Source organism: Cetorhinus maximus, chromosome 20 (genome assembly GCF_964194155.1).
Source record: "Cetorhinus maximus chromosome 20, sCetMax3.hap1.1, whole genome shotgun sequence".
NCBI lineage: Eukaryota > Metazoa > Chordata > Chondrichthyes > Lamniformes > Cetorhinidae > Cetorhinus > Cetorhinus maximus.
The window spans coordinates 15,653,092-15,680,863 of record NC_135898.1 but is presented as its reverse complement, the minus strand read 5'-3'; positions in this window follow the sequence as shown (position 1 = coordinate 15,680,863).

Below are 27,772 nucleotides of genomic sequence, written 5' to 3'. Positions count from 1 at the left end.
CTCAATCCATGCTAAAACATTACCCCCAATACTGTGAGCTCCTATATTGTAGAATAACCTTTTATGTGGCACCTTATTGAATGCCTTCTGGAAATCCAAATACACTAGATCTACCGGTTCCCCTTTATCAACTCTGCTTGTTATATCCTCAAAGAACTCTAGCAAATTTGTCAAACTTGATTTCCCTTTCACAAAACCATGTTGACTCTGATTGCATTAAGCTTTTCTAAATGTCCTGGTATTTCTTCCTTAATAATGGACTCTAGCATTTTCCCAACGACAGATGTTAGGCTGACTGGTGTATAGTTTCCTGCTTTTTGTCTCCTACCCTTCTTGAACAGGGGTTAGTTTTCCAATCTGCTGGGACCCTCCCAGAATCCAGTGAGTTCTGGAATATTTCGACTAATGCCTCCACTATCTCTGCAGCCACTTCCTTTAAAACACATGGATGCAGGCCATCAGGCCCTGGCGACTTGTCTGCCTTCAGTCCCATTAGTTTGTCAAGTACTTTGTCCCCCATGACAGAGACTGTTACAAGATCTTTCCTCCCATTAGCTCCTTGCTTGTCTAATCTCTTTGGGACGTTTTTAATGTCCTCCACCATGAAGGCTGATGCAAAATATTGGTTTAAATTATCTGCCATTTCCCTGTTCCCCATTATCAATTCTCTAGTTGCATCCTCCAAGGGTCTGTGACCTTGCATCAGAACTGAAAACAACAGTTTGAGGAATTCTAAATATCTTGGAGATATCTGTGACGATGCAGAAAATTTGGATTTATTTTCAAGTACTAGCCAGGACCAGCAGCTAAGGCACCAAAGCATACACAAACAGTTGCAGCCTTACTTGAAAGCTAAAAACTTGTACAAAGGGCTCAGCTGTAAATTTGCAATTAGGAAATGGGAGACACAGGGGCGGGGACACGAGATAACTCAATCAAGAGATGGGGAAGGCCATTTCGCACTGTCTGATAACCATCTTCAAAATAGACAATGCCCAGTCTCTGCACTGTAATTACTGTACAGGAACACAATTATCAGCCCACCGGGGGGGGGTCATTGTGCTGTGGCCTTTGCCTAATGAATACCATTAAGTTGTAACTGATAGTAAAAGATATATAAACTCTGCTCATTTCAACCTCGGTGGAGAAGCGCCTGGACTGCCCGGCGTTTGCTCCCTGCATGCGTAATAAAGGAATCACTTGAATATTGCATCTGGACTCTGAGTGTTGAAATTTTGTACCAGAGTATTCCTCAGACCTTTCATCTGTAATCATGGATGGGTCTGAAACACCAAAGGTAGAATTGTATTTGGAATCCATGTGGAATAAGTTGGAGCAATTTGTTCAGAAGGAGATGTGGCTGTGAAACAGATTTTGGTAGGTATCTGTTCAAACATGGGAAAGGAAATAGCAATGAAAGTGAACAAGGTAGAAGAGGTCAACTGAAAGCATGTTGGGGAGAAGAGCAGAACTTCAAGGTTAGCACTGCTGGGAAAGAAGTCACAGTGAATTAAACACTGCAGATACTGGAAATCTAAATAAGAACAGAAGGCTGGAAACATCCAGCAGGTCTGGTAGTAGCTGTAAAGAGAGAAACAATTAACATTTCAGGTCTGTGAACTGGCAGTAGATCCTATTCCTGATGAAAGGTGACAGATCTGAACTTTTTTTGGAATAGGTACAAGCATAAGTTCACAGACCTGAAACGTTAACTGTTTCCCTGTCCGTAGATGCTGCCAGACCTACTGAGCCCTGTCAGTTTTTTTCTGTTCTTATTTCAGCTTTCCTGCACCCGCCAGAGTTTGCTTTTAAACTATTTTGTGGTATATTATGCCCTTGGGATGTCCCAAGCACATTACCAGCAATCAAGTACTTTTAAAATATAATCATACTTAAGCAGGTAAACAAGACAGGCAATTTGCACACAGTAATGTTGCACAAACAGCAAATTAAATGAAAGACCAATTGTGCTTATCTACTTTACTCTTAAATGCATCTATGATATTAGCATCCACCACTCCACATGGTAGCAAGTTCCACATTCTCAGCATTGAGCAAAGGTTGTTGTACTGAGACTAAATATAAAGAGAATTGTGATGCAATCCTGTGTGCTTTCTGTTTTGAGAAGCCTTAATGAAAGCAAATCCTGTTTCAAAAAAGATAACCACCAGGCTGGGAAAAGTGGACTAGAAAAGATAATTCAACAGGTGGTGATTTGGTTACACCAACCTTTGGCTTTAAAACATCTTGATCGCAGCAGGAGACAGCATTGAAGCAGGTAAGAAGTTTGATGGCTCACAGACATAGGAAAGAATCTAATTAGTGTATGAGTCTCAATGATCATGCAGAAAGCCACAGCTTTGGCAAATGGAGAGTAATCATCTCCCAGATCTTTGCCAGTGCTCCTGGATAGTTTAACACGTGGTGGAGGTTGAGATTAGAACAAGACTTTTCCTTTGCATTTTATGTCAATAAGACAAAAAGAAACCCAAAACTGTATGTATCAGAACTTTACTATTTTTTGCTATTTTTAAAATGGGCTTTCTGTTATGATCCCAGCTGATGTTACTACTGGATAAGCCAGATCCCAGGGTAGAACCTGGCTTTATAGATCCTAACTTTTATTTTTTCTTAGAAACGTGGAGAGGGGCTACTGAACAGAGTTACAGGAGTCAGCTGGTGAACTTTTAACAAAATAAATAAACATTTATTAAACAAGAAAAGATGAACTATATTACAATACTCTTTCACCCACAACAATACCTTTACAGTTATCTACAGATTTGTAAGGATAATACAAGTTACAAAAGCTAGCTTATACTCTAATGTTTACAGTAAGTATGCAGTTCATGTAAACCAGTAAGTGACCTGTGGCCAGACACACCACACTCTGAAACCAAGTGACAGATGCCACCCCAAACACATGCTATGGATCTCTCATCAATTCCCCCCAGGCGCTTGTCACATTGTGAGCCAACCGGTCTCACTGAACCCCGTCTTTCACCTGAGGGTTTCCAATCTTCATTCCCGAAGAACTCGCTTTGGAAATTTCTCCCAAACAGCGCTTTCTCTCAGACACCTTCCAGAAGGGTCCACCTTCTGATGTTCCTCTCCCCTGGATTGCCACATGCATTCAAGCTTTCTTCCACCTACTCTCATATGTTTAACCATGCCAATCGAACACCACTGCTTCACATGCCCAAAGTAAAGAGTTACAGACCTTCAGCTGTCCCCTTGGATCTTATGATTTCTTGCAAGCCTATATTACTTTAAATTTGCGTCCTGCAGATTTCTCTCTTTAAGCTTGGAGCCTTTCTTTGCTCCTTACTCTTAATTTCACTCAACAGGACCTTTTCCAGATTTCCGTATATTCCCTTTGACTAGAAGGTCTTGGGACTTTCTCCTGTTTCACTCTCTGGTTTTGGGGACTTTCTTCTTTAGTTTTTTGAACCTGCTCCTTGCAGTTCCCTCTCCCATGTCCTGCTTCTCCTGTCAGCTGGTTTCAACTCTAGCTTGGGACTTGTTATATATCCCTCTCTCATGCTGCTTCTGCTGGCAACTCCTTTCATATTTAGAGTGCACTGACCAACTGAATTCAAACTGCTTTCAGTTTCTGTATATATGTGTGGGCCTCTCTCTCTTGACTCCTATTGCTAGGCAACATCACAGTTTTTTTCTACCCTGTTTGTTTTAGCTCCCCTTCAAGAGCTACAAAACCTCCTTAAAATACAGGCATCTTTTAAAGTGAAACTAAAACTCAAGTTCTCCTTTTCTTAACACACAAATACAGAAATACAAATCAAACTTAAACATTAAAGCTAAAACTCATTCCCAACACTCTCAAATACCAATATAGCTTTGAGAAACTATCTCTAGTTCCTAAAATGAATCAAAAAGATAGCTGCTGCAGGTCTCATGACCACAGGATTGGTCATTTGTTCTGGAGCTAAAGAACAAAAGAATCCTCCTCATGATCGTGGAATCTTACACCAAATTGTAAGGACATGATCCTCACAAAACCAAGGACTCTCAGATCAAAACCCATAATGCCAATAGAGTTGTTAACGGACCTAACTCACCTGGGATTGCCCAGGTCCATTTCAAAAGGGGATCATTGAAGGACAATGGACATTATTTCCATCTGGATCAGCTTACCCCTCGAGTGGAGTCAGAGGCTGCCTAGACAATGGCTTCCTGACATAAGAACCCCGATATGGCTAGTAAATTGTTCAAAAACTAATGGCTGGGGCATTATCAGTCCTGAAACCAAAAGCCAGTTCCAGAAGTAGATTAACATCCCTTTTTACATAATTGTGGTGAAAGAAGGTCACATGACTCAAGTGACCATTTTGAAATCCCTAGCTTCCATTGAGGACTGAGAAACTCTCAGACTGCTGTTTTAACACCAACTGGAAAGAACTCCAGCAATCTGGCTAACCAAGCAGCCAACCACCACCTCTCAGCTCCTTGATGTCTGTTTTATTTTTTAAAGTCTCTGACCTGCCAAGCGGTCTAAGCATAGAAACTCCATCATGCTGCATTGTCATTCGTTTCAAGAACTCTTGTGTCTCCAACCAGAAACTCATCTGGACTGAACTCCACCACAAAGAAAATATCCTCTTTAGTTCGACTTCTCTACCGTTGGAATTCATTTAACCTAATATTCATTTCTGTGGTTCTTTTATTGTTGTTGCCCATAGTTGTTAATCTTCCTCTTTTCTGTGTGTGTGTTTGTGAGGTTGCAAATACTCCCCCCCAACCCCCCCCCAACTCTGGGTTTGAATGTGACTAAAGAAACCTTCTGAGTTAATCATAACGCTGTGAGTGATTATTAAATTGGATTGCACAAACTGAGGGAGGAAACATGCCACTGCCTACTTTAAAGGTAAGCTTAAAAACTTCTGCTTAGAGACAGACAGAGAGGATTTCTCTCTTTCCTGCCTGTAACAATTTGCATATCATCTTTCCTCAATTCTACACCCTTTGTAACTGAATAGCTGAAATTAAAAGCTTGGTATATAAAATTATGCATGTGAACACTGTAAACTAGTATGTTGATGAGTCAGCATCAACGTAGAACGTTGCACTTTACAGGAGTAGATGCTTTTAGATGGAGTATTTCTATCGAGAGATTAGGATTCCACGAGGTTAGTCCATATGAAAACTTTACAATGCAGCAACAGGGCTATTTATTTCCAATCATCTCCCTTGCTCCCTCTCACCTTCTCATGTTCTTCTGAGGGTACCGAATTTTCTGGTGTACGGTTGCAATGGGTGACAGCTTCCATAGTTTATCTAAGTTGTCACTGTCCAATACCAGGTGTCCTTCAGCATGCAATTATGTGTCTGTCTTCCAGAATGGCTTCCCGAAAGGCAAAACAGGAATTCTGAATCCTGTACAATGTCCGTGTAATACACTAGTTAGTTTCTCCTTTGATGCTGATCACAGTGAGCAAGGAGCTATGCCCCAACTCCATGGACAGGAATTCCTACATGTTTACAAAGAATATCTTTGGCAACTGGGCAGCTGCTCCACTTGTCAGAAGTATTCTGTTATGTTTTATTTGAAAGGCCTGGAAGAGAGCCATTGAAAGGAATTCACCTGATGGGCCCATCTCTTTAGCCCTTTCATGATCTGTTTTAAAGCTTTTGGCAATCCCTCTTAACTGCCTGGCTCATTCTGTGAATTGTTTGCGAGTTTTGTCTGTCACGATAGTGTCTGTTGAACCAACGTTCATAAGTTTCTTCATCGTTACTGAGTCAATATCCTGGAATTCCTTGCCTAACCACAAGGATTGCAGTGTTGCAAGCTGAAAGGCTGCCATCATCATCTCAAAAGACAAGGCAAAGTCAACAGTCATCTGTGATACAGATAAAATCAGATGCCCTCTTGTTCGTTAACAGGTGAGACAGATTTTGATACAGGTAGTTGAAGATGTCACTGACATTGAAAAACAGTGTCAGAAAATTTATTGGAATTACAACAGTTGTGTGTGCCTCTAGCTCACAATCCAGCTTAACCTTAAATACAATTCTTTGGGATAGCATTGATAATGATATAATTTTGAGCCTTTAAGTAATATTCCCAAATCTTTAGATGTATACTAAATGAAAATAAGCTAAATGAACTTACAAAGTGAGAATGTATGAACTTCACAGAAAAAAAGCTGTAGAAATCAGAACTGTTGGAGAGAGAGGATAGGGAGGAATGAATACAGGAAAAGATGGATAGGCATGGTTTCAAAAATGCTTTCATCATGGCTTCCATGAGAAATGTATGTTTTTTAATTTAATGTGGGGGGTCATTGGCAATTTTATTACCCATCCCTAATTGCACTTGGCAAGATACTGTCCTGAATCGATTCAAGCCATTTGCAACACCCAGACTGAGTAATGACAGCAGATTTCCCTCCCAAAAGGACGCCAGTGACCTATATGGAGTTTTACGACAATCAGTAATTTCATGGTCACCATTACTGTTACTAGATTTTTATTCCAGATTTATTTAATTAACTGAATTCAAACTCCCAGCTGCTGTGAAATTTGAATTCATGACTCTGGGTCATTAATCTAATTATGCTACAGTACCCTAAAAACACGTGACTGATTTTTTTTCAGATATCAAGTGAAGCAAGCATTGCTAACTTTTTTGGCGTAGAAATAACTTTGAAACCTGTGGATTAGGCCTTGCTTACTCAAATGTGAAAGTGGTGTTATTCATCATTTTATATCTGGTACTTGCTCAGACCAAACAGAAATTAAATTATTTTGTTCAGTATACAAGGTTGGTCAATAGACCTATAATTGAACTTCTATTTGTGTTCTTCTAAAAGGATTTTTAAAACAATGTAAAGCAAACCATGTGGACATCTGTATTAAATCTGAGATTATTATGATATTGCTTATCTATTGCCAATCTAAATATGTCTTGCTCTTAACATGCCAAACACATTGGAGAAAGCCTCAAAAATTAATATTTTCATCAAAAAATCTAAAAATGTAAGCCTCAAAGGTAGCATTCCAATCTCTCACTTACTTGAGTCTGGTTTTAAGATTCTGTCACACTTCTATTAAAGTAGTATTACCCATTTTGTGATCCTTTTGCTTTGTTGATCTGTCATTTCTGAAACCTTTTTGCACACGTTTTAAAGGGCAATATGTTATCTGCAACTGTAGGACAGAAAACAATGCACTCTCCATTGGCCTCATTCCTCAAATTAATCATTGGGAAGTCCAAAGATATTTGACTTTGGTCTCTGCCACAAACTCCCATCTACTGATGCCATTCCACTCCCTAGCCACTGTATTAATCTTGCAATTCTGACCTCTTGAATAGCCCTGATTTTAATTGATTCACCATGGCAGTCGTGTCTTAAGCTGACAAGATCCTAAATTTCAAATTCTCTCTCTAAACCTCTTTCTGCCTTAATATTTCCTTATGTGATTCCATGTCAAATTCTATTTGATAAAACTTCATTAAAGCTGCTATATAAATACAAATTGTTCTTGTTGAAATAAACTATTCTCGTCCTCAGCACCTGGCCTCTTCAATCCCAAGCTAAGCATGCAATCTCATATCCTCTCCAATACAAACACCACCTACCCCCATCTCTGCAACATTGCCCATCTCCTGATTGCCTTATTCATGTCTTTGCTACTGTGACAATTCTGATCCTTCCTTGGTGCTTTCCTATCTTCTCTACATAAACCTGAGCTCAACCTATACTCTATGAATTCTAAACATCAGCATGTTGTTATGTTGCGGCAGATGATGTCTGCCTGGCAAGTCAAATCCATGAGGGAAACTTGATCATGTGGTCACAATGATTTTGCAATTTGTATTTTATTTCAAGATGCATGCCCTGAATTCAGTAGTAATAAGTCCACCAAGACTCTAGAGATTTTTTACAAAACTAAAACATTTATTAACAAAAGAAAAGATTTCAAGCACATATGTCTACAAATTACTACTATAATAACACCTAAAACTGGCTTCCAGTTACACCCCCGTTAAGGCAACAGTAAACAAAAAATAGATTTTAAGCCGATTCCAGCCAGTTAACACAATACCCTGGATGGTAGAATTCAAAGTGCCTTTTCCCAGCTTCAGTTTCTGTAGACAGCAGCTTAATGCACGACTAGTGAAGGTTTTTCACACTTATGATAGGTCTCACAATGCCTTTCCCTCTGACAAATAACCTCTTCTTCTTTATTCATGTTTCTCCCTTTTAATGCAAATTCCATTGCTCCCATGTGTCTTTGGAACTTTACCTTATAATATAAATACTATCAGTAACCTTTAGGGAAAATAAACACACTGCCTGGCCTAGCTTCTCTGGCTAGGTGTAACATTCTTTAAAGGATTGGGTCTGTATAAACAATTGTTTCTGATGAATTGTTCGCAACATAAATCTCAAAACGCTGCAATGCTAACATCCAGATCCAGAGTCTCCTTTTGATCATTGAATATCTTCTCTATTGTACATTCAACTTCCGTGAAAAATATCCTATTGTTTTCTCAATTCCAGTTTCATCTTCTTGCAACAGTATGGCCCCAATGCCTATATCACTTGTGGCAATGGCCAACTTAAATTGCTTGGAATAATTGGGTACTGCCAAAACTGGTGTCATAGTCAATACAGTTTTCAAACTGTCAAATGCCGTCTGACATTCCTGTGTCCATTGAAACTTTTTGTTCTCTTTTAATAGTTCAGTCAATGGAGCAACCACACTGTTAAAATTTGGTACAAATTTCTGGTAAAACCCACTTATGCCCAGAAATCTCAAAACTTCTCATTTCATTCTAGACATGGGGAAATCCATGATACCTTTGACTTTCACATCTCCAGAAGCCATCTTACCATGTTCAATGGTATAGCCTAGACATGTAACTTGTGCTTTTGCAAATTCACTTTTAGTCAAGCTCATTACCAAATTAATTCCATGTAGTCAACTAAATAATTCTTCCAAATGTTGTAACTGCTCCTCCCACATTTGACCGAAAACTATCAAGTCATTAATATAAACAGCACAATTGCTCAGCCCTGCAATTACTTTGTCAGTCTTTGAAATGTTGCAGGTGCATTTTTCATACCAAATGGCATGAATTTAAACTGATATAGTCTATCTGGCATCACAAAAGCCGATATCTCCTTTGCCCTCTCCAATGACGGTACTTGCCAATATCCTCTCAGCAAGTTGATCTTTGTGATAAACTTTGATTGTCCCACTTTATCAATGCAATCTTCCAACCCTGGTATAGGGTGTGAACCTGCTTTGTCAGTGTATTCACCTCTCAATAGTCCACACACATCATGTGTAGCTAAATCTGTCCTCCGCAGCTTATTTCCACAAATAGCTTTGTGTGACTGCAATAGCTTCTCCAAATCACTTTGACACTCGTCTGGAAGGTAACTCAATAATATGTTTAAATTTTCAAGTACCCTCATCCAATTTGATTAGAGGAAAATCAATTTTTGAAGCCTTAATTTCTGCCTCTTTCTCCTTATCTACCACCACTGACACCTCCTTTTGGTCCTCTTCCCTGTCAAAGTACTTTTTAAGCATATTTACTTGACACACCCTCTGCTTCTTTCTTCGATCTGGAGTATTTATTAAATAATTTACTTCACTCAATTTCTTTTCGATCCTCTAAGGCCCACTAAACCTTGCCTTTAACGAGTCACCCAGTGCTGGTAACAGAACTAGCACTTTCTCCCCAGCAACAAAACCACGAGCTGTGGCTCTCCTATCTGCCTTCACTTTCATCACTTGCTGTGATGTCTTTAAATGTTCCTTAGCTAACTCACATGCTCTGTCCAATCTTTCTCTGAAGTTTGATGCATAATCCAGGGGCGTAGTTTCCAAATTTTTACCCAACAATTTCACATGAATCAATTTCAGTCATCCCTCTACTTCATGACCCCATAAACCCAGTTGACGCATTAGGAGCATCCCTAATAGTAAATAACTAGAACGGAATTTCCCTACCCCAATCCTGTGGATAATCCTGACTATACTTTTTAAAGTTTGCTGCCATCTTTCCAAAGCCCCTTGTGATTTAGGATGGTAAGCGAATTACTTAAACTGTTTTATTCCTAAAGTGTTCATTATTTCCTCAAACAGCTGTGACTTGAAATTTGAACCCTGATCTGATTGTATTTCTTTTGGTAAACCATATCTTGTAAAAAATTTAGTCAACTCTTCCACAATTGTCTTTGTTGTAATATTTCTCAAAGGTATCACTTCAGGCAACCTTGTAGGCACATCCATTATTGTTAGTAAGAACTGATTTTAGTCTTAGGGAGAGGTCCTACACAAGCAATCATGACCCCAATAAAAGGTTCTTCAAATGCTTGAATTGGAATTAAAGGTGCCGGCTTAATCACTACTTGTGGTTTCCCTATCGTCTGACATGTGTGACATGTTCTATAGAATTTAACTACATCTCTCTGCAATCCAGGCCAATAAAAATGTTTTTGTACTTTTGCCTGTGTCTTTCTAATTCCTGAATGTCCCTCCATTGGAATTTCATGAGCTATTTAGTATCTCATTTTTATATCCAACTGGTATAATAATCTGATGTACTTACCTCCAGCTTTCATTTGCTGAAACTTGATATGGCCACCACTTTCTCATTAGTACATTACCCTAAATATAATTACATTCTGCCTCTGTTTCTGAGTAAGCCGTCTGATATAACTGTTTTATTTGTGGATCCTTTTTCCGCAAATCTATCAACTGCCTTGAGCGAAACTAATCAGTCTGCACTGGAATGGCTGCTTTGGGCTGCAGTAGAGTGCTTAAGTTGGTGTTTGGTGACTGAGGGAATTTAAGGGTTAATTTCTATCTAAAGTCTAGTCTTTTTTAATTTAGTAATTAACTAAAAGTTGCTGTTTGGGTTGGACAAAGGTGAGTTTTAGGCCAGTTTTAAAATAGGGTTTATACAGGCTCTGCTTGCAGCTGCAACGAGTTAATTAGATAACTAGCTTAAACAGGTTTTCAGAGGCTCGATTCAGAGAGTATAAAAACAAGCCAACTTATGGTGCTGACTTTGTCTGTACTGGAATGTGCTTTGGGCTGCAGTAGAGTGCTTAAATTGGAAACAAAAGCAGAATTACCTGGAAAAACTCAGCAGGTCTGGCAGCATCGGCGGAGAAGAAAAGAGTTGACGTTTCGAGTCCTCATGACCCTTCAGCAGAACTGAGTAAAGTTAGGAGAGGGGTGAAATATAAGCTGGTTTAAGGTGGGGTGGGGTGGGGGTGGGGGTTTGGGGGAGAGAAGTTGGTGGGGGGTGGTTGTTGTAGGGACAAGCAAGCAGTGATAGGAGCAGATAATCAAAAGATGTCACAGACAAAAGGAACAAAGAGATGTTGAAGGTGCTGATATTATCTAAGAAAATGTGCTAATTAAGAATGGATGGCAGGACACTCAAGGTACAGCTCTAGTGGGGGTGGGGTGGAAAGACTGACAGGGTATTACAGTTATAGATTTAAAAATAATGGAAATAGGTGGGAAAAGAAAAATCTATATAAATTATTGGAAAAAACAAAAGGGAGGGGGAAGAAACGGAAAGGGGGTGGGGATGGGGGAGGGAGTTTAAGATCTAAAGTTGTTGAATTCAATATTCAGCCCGGAAGGCTGTAAAGTGCCTAGTCGGAAGATGAGGTGCTGTTCCTCCAGTTTGCGTTGGGCTTCACTGGAACAATGCAGCAAGCCAAGGACAGACATGTGGGCAAGAGAGCAGGGTGGAGTGTTAAAATGGCAAGCGACAGGGAGGTTTGGGTCTTTCTTGCGGACAGACCGCAGGTGTTCTGCAAAGCAGTCGCCCAGTTTGCGTTTGGTCTCTCCAATGTAGAGGAGACCGCATTGGGAGCAACGAATGCAGTAGACTAAGTTAGGGGAAATGCAAGTGAAATGCTGCTTCACTTGAAAGGAGTGTTTGGGCCCTTGGACGGTGAGGAGAGAGGAAGTGAAGGGGCAGGTATTGCATCTTCTGCGTGGGCATGGGGAGATGCCATAGGTGGGGGTTGAGGAGTAGGGGTGATGGAGGAGTGGACCAGGGTGTCCCGGAGGGAACGATCCCTACGGAATGCCGGAGGGAACGATCCCTACGGAATGCCGCCGGGGGGGTGAAGGGAAGATGTGTTTGGTGGTGGCATCATGCTGGAGTTGGCGGAAATGGCGGAGGATGATCCTTTGAATGCGGAGGCTGGTGGGGTGATAAGTGAGGACAAGGGGGACCCTATCATGTTTCTGGGAGGGAGGAGAAGGAGTGAGGGCGGATGCGCGGGAGATGGGCCGGACACGGTTGAGGGCCCTGTCAACGACCGTGGGTGGAAAACCTCGGTTAAGGAAGAAGGAAGACATGTCAGAGGAACTGTTTTTGAATCATCATCAGAACAGATGCGACGGAGGCGAAGGAACTGAGAGAATGCGATGGAGTCCTTACAGGAAGCGGGGTGTGAGGAGCTATAGTCGAGGTAGCTGTGGGAGTCGGTAGGCTTGTAATGGATATTGGTGGACAGTCTATCATCAGAAATTGAGACAGAGAGGTCAAGGAAGGGAAGGGAAGTGTCAGAGATGGACCATGTGAAAATGATGGAGGGGTGGAGATTGGAAGCAAAATTAATAAATTTTTCCAGGTCCAGACGAGAGCATGAAGCCGCACCGAAGTAATCATCGATGTACCGGAGAAAGAGTTGTGGGAGGGGGCCGGAGTAGGACTGGAACAAGGAATGTTCCACATACCCCATAAAGAGACAGGCATAGCTGGGGCCCAGTTTTTATCTCTGTGCTTAAGTTGGAGTTTGGTGACTGAGGGAGTTCAGTGAGGAGGGAACGAGGTGATCCTTTGAGTACTGTGTGCATGGCCGGGTAAGTATTTACTACTTTTATCACTTATAGTTTTTAAGGCCTTATTTTGTGGTTCATCGTTTGTAAGGGTTATATCCTGTAACAATGAGGAGCAGGGAAGAAGGGCCCTAGAGTAATTGATATTATTTGATATTAAGTGTCTTCCAAAAGGTTTAATTTAATTCAAAGGGGTAAGTCATGGCAGGAGGGCTCAAAGCCGTGGTGTGCTCCTCCTGCTCTATGTGGGAAGCCGGGAACATTTCCAATGCCCGTGGCCAGCATGTGTGTGGGAAGTGTTTCCAGCTGCAGCTCCTGGAAGCCTGGTTTTCAGAGCTGGAGCGGCGGTTGGGGACACTATGGAGCATCCGTGAGGCGGAGACTATCATGGATAGCATTTATAGAGAGGTGGTCACACCGCAGGCTAAGAGTCCACAGGCAGGAAGGGAATGGGTGACCACCAGGCAGAGCAAGAGGACCAGGCAGGCAGTGCAGGAATCTCCTATGGTTATTCCCCTGCAAAACAGATATACCGCTTTGGATACTGTTGATGGGAATGGCCTTTCAGGGGAAAGCAGCAACAGCCAAATTAATTGCATCATGGTTGGCTCTGCTGTATAGGGGAGGAGTAAAAAGTGTGGGAATACAATAGTTATAGGGGATTCAATTGTAAGGGGAATAGATAGGCGTTTCTGTGGCCACAAACGTGATTCCAGGATGGTATGTTGCCTCCCTGGTGCTAGGGTCAAGGATGTCTCAGAACAGCTACAGGACATTCTGAACGGGGAGAGTGAACAGCCAGTAGTCGTGGTACACATTGGTACAAAAGACATAGGTAAAAAAAAGGGATGAGGTCCTAAAAGCAGAATATAGGGAGTTAGGAAGTAAGTTGAAAAGTAGGACCTCAAAGGTAGTGATCTCAGGATTACCAGTGCCATGTGCTAGTCAGAGTAGAAATAGCAGGATATATCGGATGAATACATGGCTGAAGAGATGGTGTGAGGGGGAGGCTTTCAGATTCCTGGGACATTGGGACTGGTTCTGGGGGAGGTGGGACCAGTACAAACTGGATGGGTTACACCTGGGCAGGACCGGGACTGATGTCCTAGGGGGAATATTTGCTAGAGTGGTTGGGGAGGGTTTAAGCTAAAATGGCAGGGGGATGGGAACCTATGCAAGGAGTCAGAGGAGGGGGAATCAAGGACAAGAACAAAAGACAGAAAGGAGAATAAGAAAAGTGATAGGCAGAGAAATCAAGGGCAAGAATCAAACAGGGCCTTAGTAAAAAATAGTGGGAATGGGACAAGTAATGTTAAAAAGACAAGCCTTAAGGCTTTATGTCTTAACGCGAGGAGCATTCGAAATAAAGTGGATGAATTAACCGTGCAAATAGATGTAAACAGGTATGATGTAGTCAGGATTACAGAGACATGGCTGCAGGGTGACCAGGGATGGGAACTGAAAATCCAGGGGTATTCAGTATTTAGGAAGGACAGACAAAAAGGAAAAAGTGGTGGAGTTGCATTGCTGGTTAAAGAGGAAATTAATGCAATAGTGAGGGAAGATATTAGCTCCGACGATATGGACCCTGTATGGGTAGAGCAGAGAAACACTAAGGGGCAAAAAACGTTAGTCGGTGTTGTATATAGACCTCCAAACTGTAGTGGTGATGTTGGGAATGGCATTAAACAGTAAATTAGAGATGCATGCAATAAAGGAACATCTGTAATTATGGGTGACTTTAATCTGCATATAGATTGGGCAAATCAAATTAGTGATAATACCGTAGAGGAGGAATTCCTGGAGTGAATACGGGATGGTTTTCTGGACCAATACATTGAGGAACCAAATAGAGAACAGGCCATCCTAGACTGGGTATTGTGTAATGAGAAAGGAATAATTGGCAATCTAGTTGTGCGAGGCCCCTTGGGGATGTGTGGCCATAATATGAAAGAATTCTTCATCAAGATGGAGAGTGACATAGTTGATTCTGAGACTAGGGTCCTGAATCTTAATAAAGGAAACTAAGATGGTATGAGGCACGAGTTGGCTATGATGGATTGGGAAACGTTACTTAAAGGGATGACAGTGGATAGGCAATGGCAAACATTCAACGAGCGCATGGGTGAACTGCAACAATTGTTTATTCTTGTCTGGCGCAAAAGTAAAATAGGAGCGGTGGCCAAACTATGGCTTACAAGGGAAATTAGAGATAGTATTAGATCCAAGGAAGAGGCATACAAATTGGCCAGAAAAAACAACAGACCTGAGGATTGGGAGCAGTTTAGAATTCAGCAAAGGAGGACCAAAGGATTGATTAAGAAGGGGAAAATAAAATACGAGAGTAAGCTGCGGGGAACATAAAAACTGACTGTAAAAGTTTCTACAGGTATGTGAAGAGAAAAGGACTGGTGAAGACAAATGTAGGTCCCTTGCAGTCAGAAACAGGGGAATTTACAATGGGGAACAAAGAAATGGCTGACCAACTAAATACATACTTTGGTCCTGTCTTCACAAAGGAGGACACAAATAACATACCAGAAATGTTGGGGAACACAGGGTTAAGTGAGAGGGAGGAACTGAAAGAATTAGTAGGGAAATGGTGATGGGGAAATTGATGGGATTGAAGGCCGATAAATCTCCAGGGCCTGATAATCTACATCCCAGAGTACTTAAGGAAGTGGCCCTTGAAATAGTGGATGTATTGGTGGTCATCTTCCGAGATTGTATAGACTCTGGAACAGTCCCTACAGATTGGAGGGTAGCTAATGTAACGCCACTATTTAAAAAGGAAGGTAGAGAGAAAACAGAGAATTATAGACCAGTCAGCCTGACATCGGAAGTGGGGAAAATTCTAGAGTCCATTATAAAAGATTTAATAGCTGAGCACGTGGAAAACAGTGGCAGAATCGGACAGAGTCAGCAAGGATTTACGAAAGGGAAATCATGCTTGACAAGTCTACTCGAATTTTTTGAGGATGTAACTAGTAGAGTTGATGAGGCGGAGCCAGTAGATGTGGTTTATTTGGACTTTCGACAAGGTCCCACATAAGAGATTAGCGTGTAAACTTAAAATGCATGGGATTGGAGGTAGTGTATTGAGATGGATAGAAAACTGGTTGGCAGACAGGAAACAAAGAGTAGGAATAAACGGGTCTTTTTCCGAATGGCAGGCAGTGACTTAGTGGGGCACCGCAGGGATCAGTGCTGGGACCCCAGTTATTCACAATATATATTAATGATTTAGATGATGGAACTAAATGTAACGTCTCCAAATTTGCAGATGACACAAAGCTGGATGGGAGGGTGAGCTGTGAGGAGAATGCAGAGATGCTTCAGTGTGATTTGGGCAAGCTGAGTGAGTGAGAAAATTCATGGCAGATTTAGTATAATGTGAGGTTATCCACTTTGGTAGCAAAAACAGGAAGGCAGACTATTACCTGAATGGCTATAAATTGAGAGAGGGGAATGTGCAACGAGACCTGGATGTCCTCGTACACCAGTCGCTGAAGGTAAGCATGTAGGTGCAGCAGCTGGTAAAGAAGGCAAAAGGTATGTTGGCCTTCAAGCGAGACGATTCGAGTACAGGAGCAGGGATGTCTTGCTGCAATTATACAGGGCCTTGGTGAGACCACATCTGGAATATTGTGTGCAGTTTTGGTCTCCTTATCTGAGGAAGGATGTTCTTGCTATAGAGGGAGTGCAGCGAAGGTTTACCAGTCTGATTCCTGAGATGGGGGGACTGACATATGAGGAGAGATTTAGTCGGTTTGGATTATATTTGCTGAAGTTCAGAAGAATGAGGGGGGATCTCATAGAAACCTATAAAATTCTAACAGGACCAGACAGTGTAGATACAGGAAGGATGTTCCCGATGGTGAGGGAGTCCAGAACCAGGGGTCACAGTCTGAGGAGACGGGGTAGACCATTTAGGTCTGAGATGAGGAGAAATTTCTTCACCCAGAGAGTGGTGAGCCTATAGAATTCGCTACCACAGATTTCCAACTCACTGCTTCATGTGCCCAACTTCATTACAATGAAAATACCTCAATTTTCGAGTGTTACTTCAACCCTTGGCACCTTCCTTTTTAGTCTGAGAAAAAACTTGCTGGGAATTTCCACCTACTCCTCTTCCTTGACTACCCACCTTCCTTTCACCTTCGCACTTTCTATGCTTCTCTGATCGAAAAGGGTGACAAAAAAAAGGTTTAGATCTATGAACTAACTCATAATCATCAGCTATCTCTGCTGCTTTGTCTTACTGTTTTCACCCTCTGTTCCTCCACATGAGTTCTCACCACTGAAGGAATTGAATCTTTACATTCTTCCAAAAGAATTACTTCTCTAAGAGCTACATATGTTGTCTCTATCTTTAATGCCATTATCCACCGGTCAAAATTACTTTGTTTTACTCTTTCAAACTCAATATAAATTTGCCCAGGCTGTTTTCTCATATTCCTACATGTCTGCCTGTATGCCTCAGGAACCAACTCATATGAACTCAAAATATCCTTTTTTCCCACATCATAGTCCACTGACATTTCTTCTGACAGTGAAGCATAAACCTCATGTGCTCTATCCACCAACAGAAATTGTAACAACAATGTCCCATTTTCTTGTTCCCATTTTATCTGTTTAGCTATCTTCTCAAATGAAATAAAGAACACCTCCACATCTCTTTCTTCAAACTTTGGAAGAGCTTGCACAAATTTAAACGTCTCCCCACTGGGTTTTAGGCTAATGAACTTTCCTCAGCATCTGATGTCTCTGTTTTAAAATCTATCTTTTTAAATCGGTACTTTCTGTCTCTTTTCATCTCTCTCTCATCTATTGCTAACTTCTCTCTCTGGAGATCAAGTTCCTGCATTTCAATTTCTTTATGAAATAATCTCTCTTTTTCCCTTTGTCTGTTGCCCCTAGTTCCAGTTTTTCATTTCCAATTCTTTTTCGTTTCTTTTGCCCCCAATTCAAGTTTTTTTCAGTTCCTTATTCAAATTCAAGCCTCTTCATTGCTAACTGAAGTCTCACTATTTCCAGCTGTGACTCACTAGTGTCAGGTATCACTTCCAACTCTAAATGCTGTGCTATCACTTCAACTATGTCTGCTTTCTTTTCCCCTATTGAGGTAACCTCAACTGCAACTTATCTGCCAACTCTGCCAACTTACCCTTAGATACTTTTTGCAACCCAATCAGAGTTTTATCTTCTACTTCCAAAAATGTTTTAGCCATGGATAGTGCCATTTTGGCAGTCTCACCACTTTAAAAATCTCTCACACCAGCTCCTGAATCAAAAGTGCTTCTCGTACACATGATCTTAAGATTCACCAACTCCAAACCAATCAAGGAATTTCAAATGTCCCGGACTAGCCCCCAATTTGTTTTGACATGGCAGATGATGTGTGCCAGGTGCATCAAATCTACAAGGGAAACTTGATCACACGGTCACAACGATTTTGCAATGCGTACTTTATTTCGAGATGCATGCCCTGAATTCAGTAGTAATAAGTCCACCAAGACTCTAGAGATTTTTTTTTACAAAACTAAACTAAACATTTATTAACAAAAGAAAAGATTTCAAGCACATACATAGGTCTACAATTATTACTATAATAACTCCTAAAACCCCTAATTAATCTGGCTTCAAATTATACCCTTGTTAAAGTAACAGTAAGCAAAAAATAGATTTTAAATAGATTCCAGCCAGTTAACACAATACCCTGGACAGTAGAATTCAAAGTGGCTTTTCCCAGCTTTGGTCTCTGTAGACAGCAGCTTAATGCACAAATACTGGAGACCTTTCACATTTCTGGTAGATCTCATAACACCTTTCTCTCTGACACATAGTCTCTTCCTTTATACATGTTTCTCCCTTTTAATGCAAATTCCATTGTTCCTATAGGTCTTTGGAACTTTATCCTTCTCATAATATAAACCTATTCATGGTGCTAATACTATCAGTAACCTTTGGGAAAAATAAACACTGCTTGGCCTAGCTTCTCAGCCTAGGTGTAACTACCTACAATCTCTTTGAAATTCAAACTACCCTGATTTATCCAAAAATGCAAATTTTCCTCACCTCGCATGTTTACGTATTTAGCATTTCAAACTTAGTTTCTTTTGATGAGTCAATGTCTCCAGACCAGCTGTCTCAAATTCAATTAAATCACAAACACACAGAAACTATCCAAACCCCACTTTTAACCTACTTTTACAATAAATCACACCAATATTATGAGAATTATTATACTTTTGTGACAAAGTTCTATTCACCCATCACCCTTGTGCTTGCTTAAATGAATATCTATTGATCACGTGAAAGAGGCTATGACACAGTGATGTCACTCTCTGAGGAGATGAGTGTGAAGCATCTCGGAGAGTAGCGCCAACTATATTTTGGTTTTATTTAACCTTTGTAAATAGTTAGCATGGAAATAAATATTTTTGAACAAAAGACCATTGCCTCCAGCAAGATCTCTTTTCAAGTAAGAAACCAACAAATCCCACGATAGATAGTGGCAGCAGTGACTGCATCCACAGAGGAACAGTAGAAAACAGCAGGAAAAGCCTCAAGTGAAACATAGCAACATTTCAGAGCAACGGTGAAGGACTTAGAGGCTAACTCACCAACCACACTGGAGACAACCAAACAATGAGGGCAGCCCAGCAGCTGGCAAGCTGGAAAAGACAACCTTGAACCAGAGTGAGAAATGGCTACTACTTTGACTAGAGTGATAAACGGCTACTACTTTGACCAGAGTGAGAAATGGCTACTACTTTGACTAGAGTGAGAAATGGCTACTACTTTGACCAGAGTGAGAAATGGCTACTACTTTGCCACTACCAGAATCCTTTCAAAATATAGAGGGCCCCAGAGGCTGAGCAATGGCAAAATTGCGAAGATATTGTAACTCATTCTGCAAGACCTGAGGCGTTGTAAAGAGAACAAAGATCTAGTTATCATTTTGCTAAGTTCCCAACAGCATAAAACAAATGATGTGCTGGTCAGACAGGTGGTGAGCGAACAAGTAGCCTCCTAGGAGGATGTCATTGGAGCTGTTGACTCATACTTTAGTCTTGGGCACGGTCAAAAACAGGGTGAAGAGATTGACTCATTCATCAATGGTATTGCTGAGCCAAAAATTGAGAGTATGGAACACTAAAAGGTGACCTGATCAGAGCTAGAATTGGTGTTTTTGATGCGAATCTCTCTGACTTCTTACAATGTCGGGAAGATTTAAATTTAAGCAAAGCTGTACAACTGACCAGACAGGCCAAAGAAAACGGCTTTTGTCAGAGTTGAGAGGGAAATTTCTCAAGTACAGCCCGATGAAGTTGCTCAATTTTTGGGTCGTAAAGTCACAAGTGTAGCAAGGCAGCGACCAGGTAAACGCCATGAAAAGGTAACGATCACCATTTTTCACTATCCCTGGGAAAAAGGAAGGAAAAAGGTCCACAGGGCAGTAAGAATGCCCCTTCCGAACTGCACAGTGCCATGGGTGAGGCAAGATCAGCCATTTTAAAGTGGGCTGCTGCCCTAGAAAATTTGTGTTCAGACGACGGATGGATAAATCTGTAAAGGAACTCTGTTCAAGAAACTTGAGTTGACTTAGAATATTGTGAATCAAACTTCATAAACAAAACTCCATCCCTACAGGAGGACATTGTGTATCTTTCATTTCTCTTTGAAGTGAGGCTCGATGCAACAGGAGACAGATACACCAAGGTTCAAGGTGACCAGCTGCAAGATGACATTCTGTACCTTGATTTGCTCTTTTGGGAAAGAGTGGAAGAGGATGATAACCAAGATGCTACCAATGTCAATGATTTGTCACAGGAAGAGACCTGGAGCTTTAAGGACAATCACAAGTTTTTCTTTGGAATATTCCTCATCCTTCTCTTCATCCATCTAATTCAATCATGGATAAGGCATTACATAATACTTTGTTTGCTGCAGCAGTAGAAGTTTGTAGACCCTCTACACCTGTAGAAATCTTCTCAGAAGCTGAACAAGCTTCATTCTTTCAAGCAAGAGCAGCCAGCAGTCCAATCTTTCCCCAAAGAGCCAAGAAGAAGGGAAAAAAAAAAAGGGAAGAAAATTAAAATCTCCCATTGCTTTTGTACTGTGGACCAGAGGCAGAAATCTCTGTCTGAGGAGGTTGGTGCCTTCCAAGGAGAAGATTCTCAAGAACATATTTCCTATACGTTCTCAAAGAAAGCCAAGAACACAGTCGGAGATTAACGCCACCAGTGCAAGGGACTGTGAGGGGGAGGTGTAGAATAATGTATTCATAATAGTATGGGGATAAAGACGCAGGCAAGAGATGTAAAGGATTAATTCTAATGATAGTTACTGAGCATGGGCATAAGGAGTTATGCCACAGTGATGTCACTCATTGAGGAGATGATTGTAAAGCATCTCAGTGAGTACTCCAGCCATGTCTTGGTCTAATTTAACCTTTGTAAATAGTTAGCATGTAAATAAATGGTTTTGAATAAAAGACCAATGCTTTCAGCAAGATCTCTTCAAGATTAAGAGGCTGATGAATCCTGATGTAAAGCCACGATAACAGACTTGGTGATCTACACTGGCTCCCAGTCCACGAACACCTTGATTTTAAAATTCAAAACCCTTCAGCCCCCCTGTCCCCTTCCCTATATAAAGCAGATGGTGTTGGGGCTGTGCGTTCTCTGAACTCTAGCCTGCCTTACAATGCACGGCGTAAATTGATGCAGTCAGGGAACTTGAATTACTCTGCTAAGTATTGACTTCCCCATTCCTATTGGCGTGAATTGAAGTTTCTATATTTGCATCACATTGTTGTCAATGTATGCAGCCTTCTTAGGCTGCCTTATTCAAGTCACTGTCGTAAATGATCACCAGAGGGCACCACATAACACCAAAAACAGCCACAGAAAAATAACAGAGGAACAGAAACATGAGGAACTCACTGCATGTATTGCAAAGCAAATAGATATATATATAAAAAAACTTCCATATCGAATACTGCAATTTCTTGACAAATATTTCATCTGAACTGGAAGAAAAGGACTGTTAACCATCTTCAAATCTTTGTAACTTTGCCTTGACCTAACAAAGATGAGTTGAATGCTTTTTCAAAAAAGAAATGGAGGAGGCTAGCCTGGTGCATGAAGATGAATTATTTAAGCACGCATATCTGCACCCTTGACGTTTTTTTGGAAATTATTTTAAAGTAATAGCCTGACTTGGTCAACTGTTGACAATAACTGCAAATTCTAATTATTTAAATATCAGCCCAGCTCAGCTGTAGCACACTCTATTCCCAATCTTGGAATTGAGCAAACAATTCCAGACTGGCACTTCAACAGAGCACTGAGAAGTAACCGTGCGGTCGGAGGTGCTGTCGTTCAAATGAAACCTTAAACTGAAGAGCTATCTCCCTGAACAACTGGCACTTTTTTGAAAATTTGAAGGGAGCTCTCCTAGCAAACTGAGTAACATTCATGCCTTCAAACCCACTGCCAAAGCAGCTAACAGCGAGTTCAGCATAATTGAAAGGGAGAACAGCTGAGATTCTACTACTTAGGTAAGACTGACTTCCATACAATTAGACAAAGTAAACTGGAGAAATCTATTTATGGGTGAAACATTGAAAAATTAATGTGACACAGGACCAGTTTATACCCCACCCCAAAAAAATGGATGACGAAAGAGATGAAACAACATATGCCCATAATTAAGGATAGAGTGACTGAACATCTTGAAATTTTTCAGCTTCTAAGAGACAGCCAGCATAGATTTGTAAAGGGTAGGCCATAACTGCCAAATGCCATCAAAATCTTTGAAGAAATGACTAAAGTAGTAGACAGGGCAATATGTTTTATTATTTATATGGACTCCTCCGAGGGCCTTGAAAGAAGTGTCTAGTGAGATAGTTGATGCATTGGTTTTAATTTTCCAAAATTACATGGATTCGGGGAAGGTTCCATTAGATTGGAAAATAGAAAATGTAACTTCTTTATTCAAAAAGGGAGGGAGACAGAAAACAGGAAACTACAGGCCAGTTAGCCTAACATCTGTCATAGGGAAAATATTAGAAGCTATTATTAAAGATGTTATAACAGGGCACTTAGAAAAATTCAAGGCAATCAGGCAGAGTCAATGTGCTTTTATGAAAGGGAAATCATGTTTAACCAACTTATTGGAGTTCTTTGAGGGAGTCACATGTGCTGTAGATAAAGGGGAACTGTACTTAGATTTCCAGAAGGCATTTGATAAGGTGCCACATCAAAGGTTATTATGGAAAATAAAAGCTCATGGTGTAGGGGGTAACATATTGGCATGGACAGAAGATTGGCTAGCTAACAGGAAGCAGAGAGTTGGCATAAATGGATCTTTTTCTGATTGGCAGGATGTTACATTACGAGTTCTGTGCCACAGAGATCAGTGCTGGGGCCTCAACCTTTTGCAATTTATATAAATGACTTGGATGAAAGGACTGAAGGTATGGTTGTGTAATTTGTTGATGACACAAGGATAGGTAGGAAAGTGAATTGTGAAGAGAACATAAGGAGACTACAAAGGGACATAGATAGGTTAAGTGAGTGGGCAAAGATCTGGCAAATGGAGTATAATGTGGGCAAATTTGAAATGATCCATTTTGGCAGGAAGAATAAAAATGAAACTTATTACCTGAATAGTGAGAGATTTCAGAGCTCTGAGATTCATAGGGATCTGAGTGTCCTAGTGCATGAATCACAAAAGATGCATGGATAGAAGATTGGCTAGCTAACAGAAAACAGAGAGTTGGCATAAATGGGTCTTTTTCTGGTTGGCAGAATGTGACGAGTGGTGTGCCACAGGGATCAGTGCTGGGGCCTCAACTTTTTGCAATTTATATAAATGACTTGAATGAAGGGACCGAAGATATGGTTGCGAAATTTGATGATGACTTAAAGATAGGTCGGAAAGTAAATTGTGAAGAGGACATAAAGAGGCTACAAAGTGACATAGATTGGTCGAGTGCAGGTACAGCAGGTTATTCAGAAAGCTATTAGAATGTTATAATTTATTGTGAATGGAAATGATTACAAAAGTAGGGAGGTTATGCTTTAATTGTACAGGGCACTTGTGAAATCCATCTGGAGTACTGTGTACTGTATTGGTCTCCTTATTTAGGGAAAGATGTAAATGTGTTAGAAGCAGTTCAGAGAAGGTTGACGAGAGTAGTATCAGGAATGGGCGGGTTGTCTTATGAGAAAATGTTGGGCAGGTTAGGCTTGTATCCCGTGGAGTTTAGAAGAGTAAGAGATGACTTAATTGAAACCTTTAAGAGGGGTCTTGACAGGGTGGATGTGGAGAGGATGTTCCTCTTTTGAGACAATCTAGAACTAGGGGTCACAGTTTAAAACTCAGGGGTTGCACAGAGATGAGAATTTTTTTTCTCTCAGAGGGTCATGATCTTTGGATCTCTTCCATAAAAGGCACTGGAGACAGATTCTTTGAATATTTTTCAGGCAGAGCTGGATAGATTCTTGATTAACAAGGCGGTGAAAGTTTGTCGGGGGTAGACAGGAATGTGGGGTTGAGGTTACAGTCAGATCAGCCATGATCTCATTGAATGGCGGAGCAGACTCGAAGGGCTGACAGGCCTACTCCTGCTCCCAATTCATATTTTAGTATGTTCCAGAAGGCGTTTGATAAAGTCCCACATATGAGACTGTTGACTAAAGTTGAAACTCAGTGAATTGAAAGCAAATATTGACTGGTTAGGAAACTGGCTGAGCATCAGGAAACAGAGTAGAGTTAATGGGCAGATACTTGCATTAGCAAGATATGACTGACTCATGGTGTACTATGAGGATCTGTGTTGGGGGCTCAACTGTTCAACATATTATCAACAATTTAGATGGTCGAATAGAAAGACACACATCCAGATTTTCCAATGATAAAGATAGGCAGTGTTATAAGAACTGTTGATGAAAGCATTAAATTATAGTGAGATATTAACGTTTTAATAGATTAAGTGATTAGGCAAAATGGTAGCAAATGGGTTTCACTTGAGGCAAATGTGAGGTAATCCACTTAAGATCTAAAAAAGGATAGAGCAGGGTACTTTATGAATAGTGAAAAGCTAGAAACAGTGGAGGTCCAAAGATACTTGCGGGGGGGTGGTGGTGGTGGGTGTGGTCCAGGTACATAGTTAATTAAAATGCCATGAATGAAATCAGAAAATAATCAGAAAAGGTTAATGGAATGCTGGCCTTTATATTTGGAGGGCTGAGGATCGAAGTTATGCTTTAGCTGTACAAAACCCTGGTTAGGTCATGCCTGGAGTACTGTCAATGGTTCTGGGCACCAAATCGTAGGAAGGATATGCTGGTCCTGGAAGGAGTGCAGTGTATGTTTACCAGGATGATATCTGAGCTCCAAAATTTCAATTGATAGGTTACATAAACTAGGGTTGTGTTCCCTTCATTGGTGATTGTATTGAAGTTTTCAAGATATTAAGGGAAACAAATAGTGTAGGTAGAAACTATTTCTGCTGGTTGTCTCGAGGAATGCAGGGGAAGATGAAACAGAAAAAGAAAGCGTACGATAGGCACTGCAGATAGCCTAGACAAATATAGGAAGTGCAGGGACCAAGTAAAAAAGGAAATAAGGAAATCAAAGAGAGGGCATGAAAAAAGATTAGCAAGTAAAGTTAAAGATAACCCAAAGATGTTTTACCAATACATTAATGCTAAAAGGTTAGTTAAGGAAAAAGTGGGACCTTTCAGAGGTGAAGATGGAAACTTGTGTGTAAATGCAGAGGCTGTGAGAAGGGTTTTGAATGAATATTTGTCTCCATGTTTACAAAGGAAAGGGAGGGTGTAGATATAGTAGTCCAGGAGGAACACTACAAGATATTGGACAGGATAGTCATATAGAGAGAGGAAGTACTCAAAGGGTTGAAATCCTTGAAAGTTGATAAGTCACCAGGGCCAGATGGATTGTTTCTGAGGCTGCTGAAGGAAGTCAGGAAGGAGATAGCAGATGCTCTGAGGATGATTTTCCAATCTTCACTAGATACAGGGGAGGTACCGGAGGACTGGAGAAATGCAATTGTAGTTCCATTGTTTAAAAAGGGATCAAAGGAAATGCCAAACAATTATAGGCCAGTTAGTCTTACATCAGTAGTGAGTAAATTAGTAGAATCAATCCTGAGAGATAGGATTAACTGTCATGCGGAAAGGCATGGACTAGTCAGGGATGGTCAGCATGGATTTGTTAAAGGAAGGTCTTGCCTCACAAATTTCATTGAATTCTTTGAGGAAGTGACAAGAAGGGTTGATGAAGGTAGTGCAGTGGATGTTGTGTACATGGATTTTAGCAAGGCATTTGACAAGGTCCGACATGGCAGATTGGTCAGGAAAGTAAAAGCCCATGGGATTCAAGGTAATGTGGCAAACTGGATAAAAGGTTGGCTTTGTCACAGGGAACAAAGGGTAATGGTCGATGGATGCCCTTGCGAATGGAAAGTTGTCTCACGTGGTGTTCCACAGGGCTCGGTGTTGGGACCCTTGCTGTTTGTGTTATATATTAAAGATTTGGACGTGAACGTGAGGGGCACGATTGGGAAATTTGCAGATGACACAAAGATTGGCCGAGTAGTGGATAGTGTAGAGGATGGCCATAATTTCCAAAATGATATAGATGGGTTGGTGGAGTGGGCGGTAAAGTGGCAGATGGATTTTAACATAGAGAAGTGTGAGGTCATACATTTAAGGAGGTCAAACGGTTACAGGGATTACACAATAAATGGGAATATACTAAGAGGGGTAGATGAAGTGAGAGATCTTGGCGTATAAGTACACAGGTCCCTGAAGGCAGCAGTTCAAGTAGACAAGGCTGTAAAGAAGGCATATGGAATGCTCTTCATTGAGAGAGGTATAGAATATAAAAGTAAGGATATAACGTTGGAATTGTAAAAAACACTGGTGAGGCCACAACTGGAGTATCGTGTGCAGTTCTGGTCACATTACAGGAAGGACGTAATAGCTCTGGAGACAGTGCAGAGGAGGTTTACAAGAATGTTGCCAGAGTTAGAAAAGTGTAACTATGAGGAGAGATTGGACAGGTTGGGGTTATTTTCCTTAGAACAAAGAAGGTGACTTGATTGAGGTGTACAAAATTATGAGGGGTATAGAGTGGACAGGATAAAATTGTTTCCCTTGGTGTAGAATTCTAGAACCTGGGGCATAGATTCAAGATAAGTGGCAGAAGGTGTAGGGAGGACGTGAGGAAGAACATTTTTACCCAGAGGTAGTGTGCGTCTGGAATTCGCTGCCCAAGTTGGTGGTAGAGGCAGAAACTCTAAACTCTTTTAAAAAGTACCTGGATCTGCACCTTAAGTGCTGTAAGCTGCAGGGCTATGGGCCGGGTGCAGGAAGGTGGGATTAGAAAGGGCACCTGGGTGTCCTCGGGCTGGCATGGACAAGATGGACCGAATGGCCTCCTTCTGTGCCGTAACTTTTCTATGGTTCTATGGTTGGGGGAGAGTCTAAAAATTAGAGCCAGACCTTTCAGGAATGAAATTAGAAACACTTCTACACACAAAGGGCAGTAGAAGTTTGAAACTCATTCCGCAACTGACAATCGTCAAAGAAATGATGCTAGATCAATTGTTAATTTTAAGTTTGAGATTGATAGACTTTAGTTAAAGGAATTGAGGGAGATGAGGCAAGGACAGATAAGTGGAGTTAGGTCTCATCAACCATGATCTCACTGAGTGGCAGAACAGGCCTGAGGGGCGAAATGGCCTATTCCTGTTTCTATGTTCCTAGATTAACAGCTCACTGTATTGTTGTTTGCGGCACCTTGCTCTATGCAAATTTGTGGCTCTGTTTTCCCACACAGCCGTGATAGCTACAATTCAAAAATTATTTGGGTTATGAAA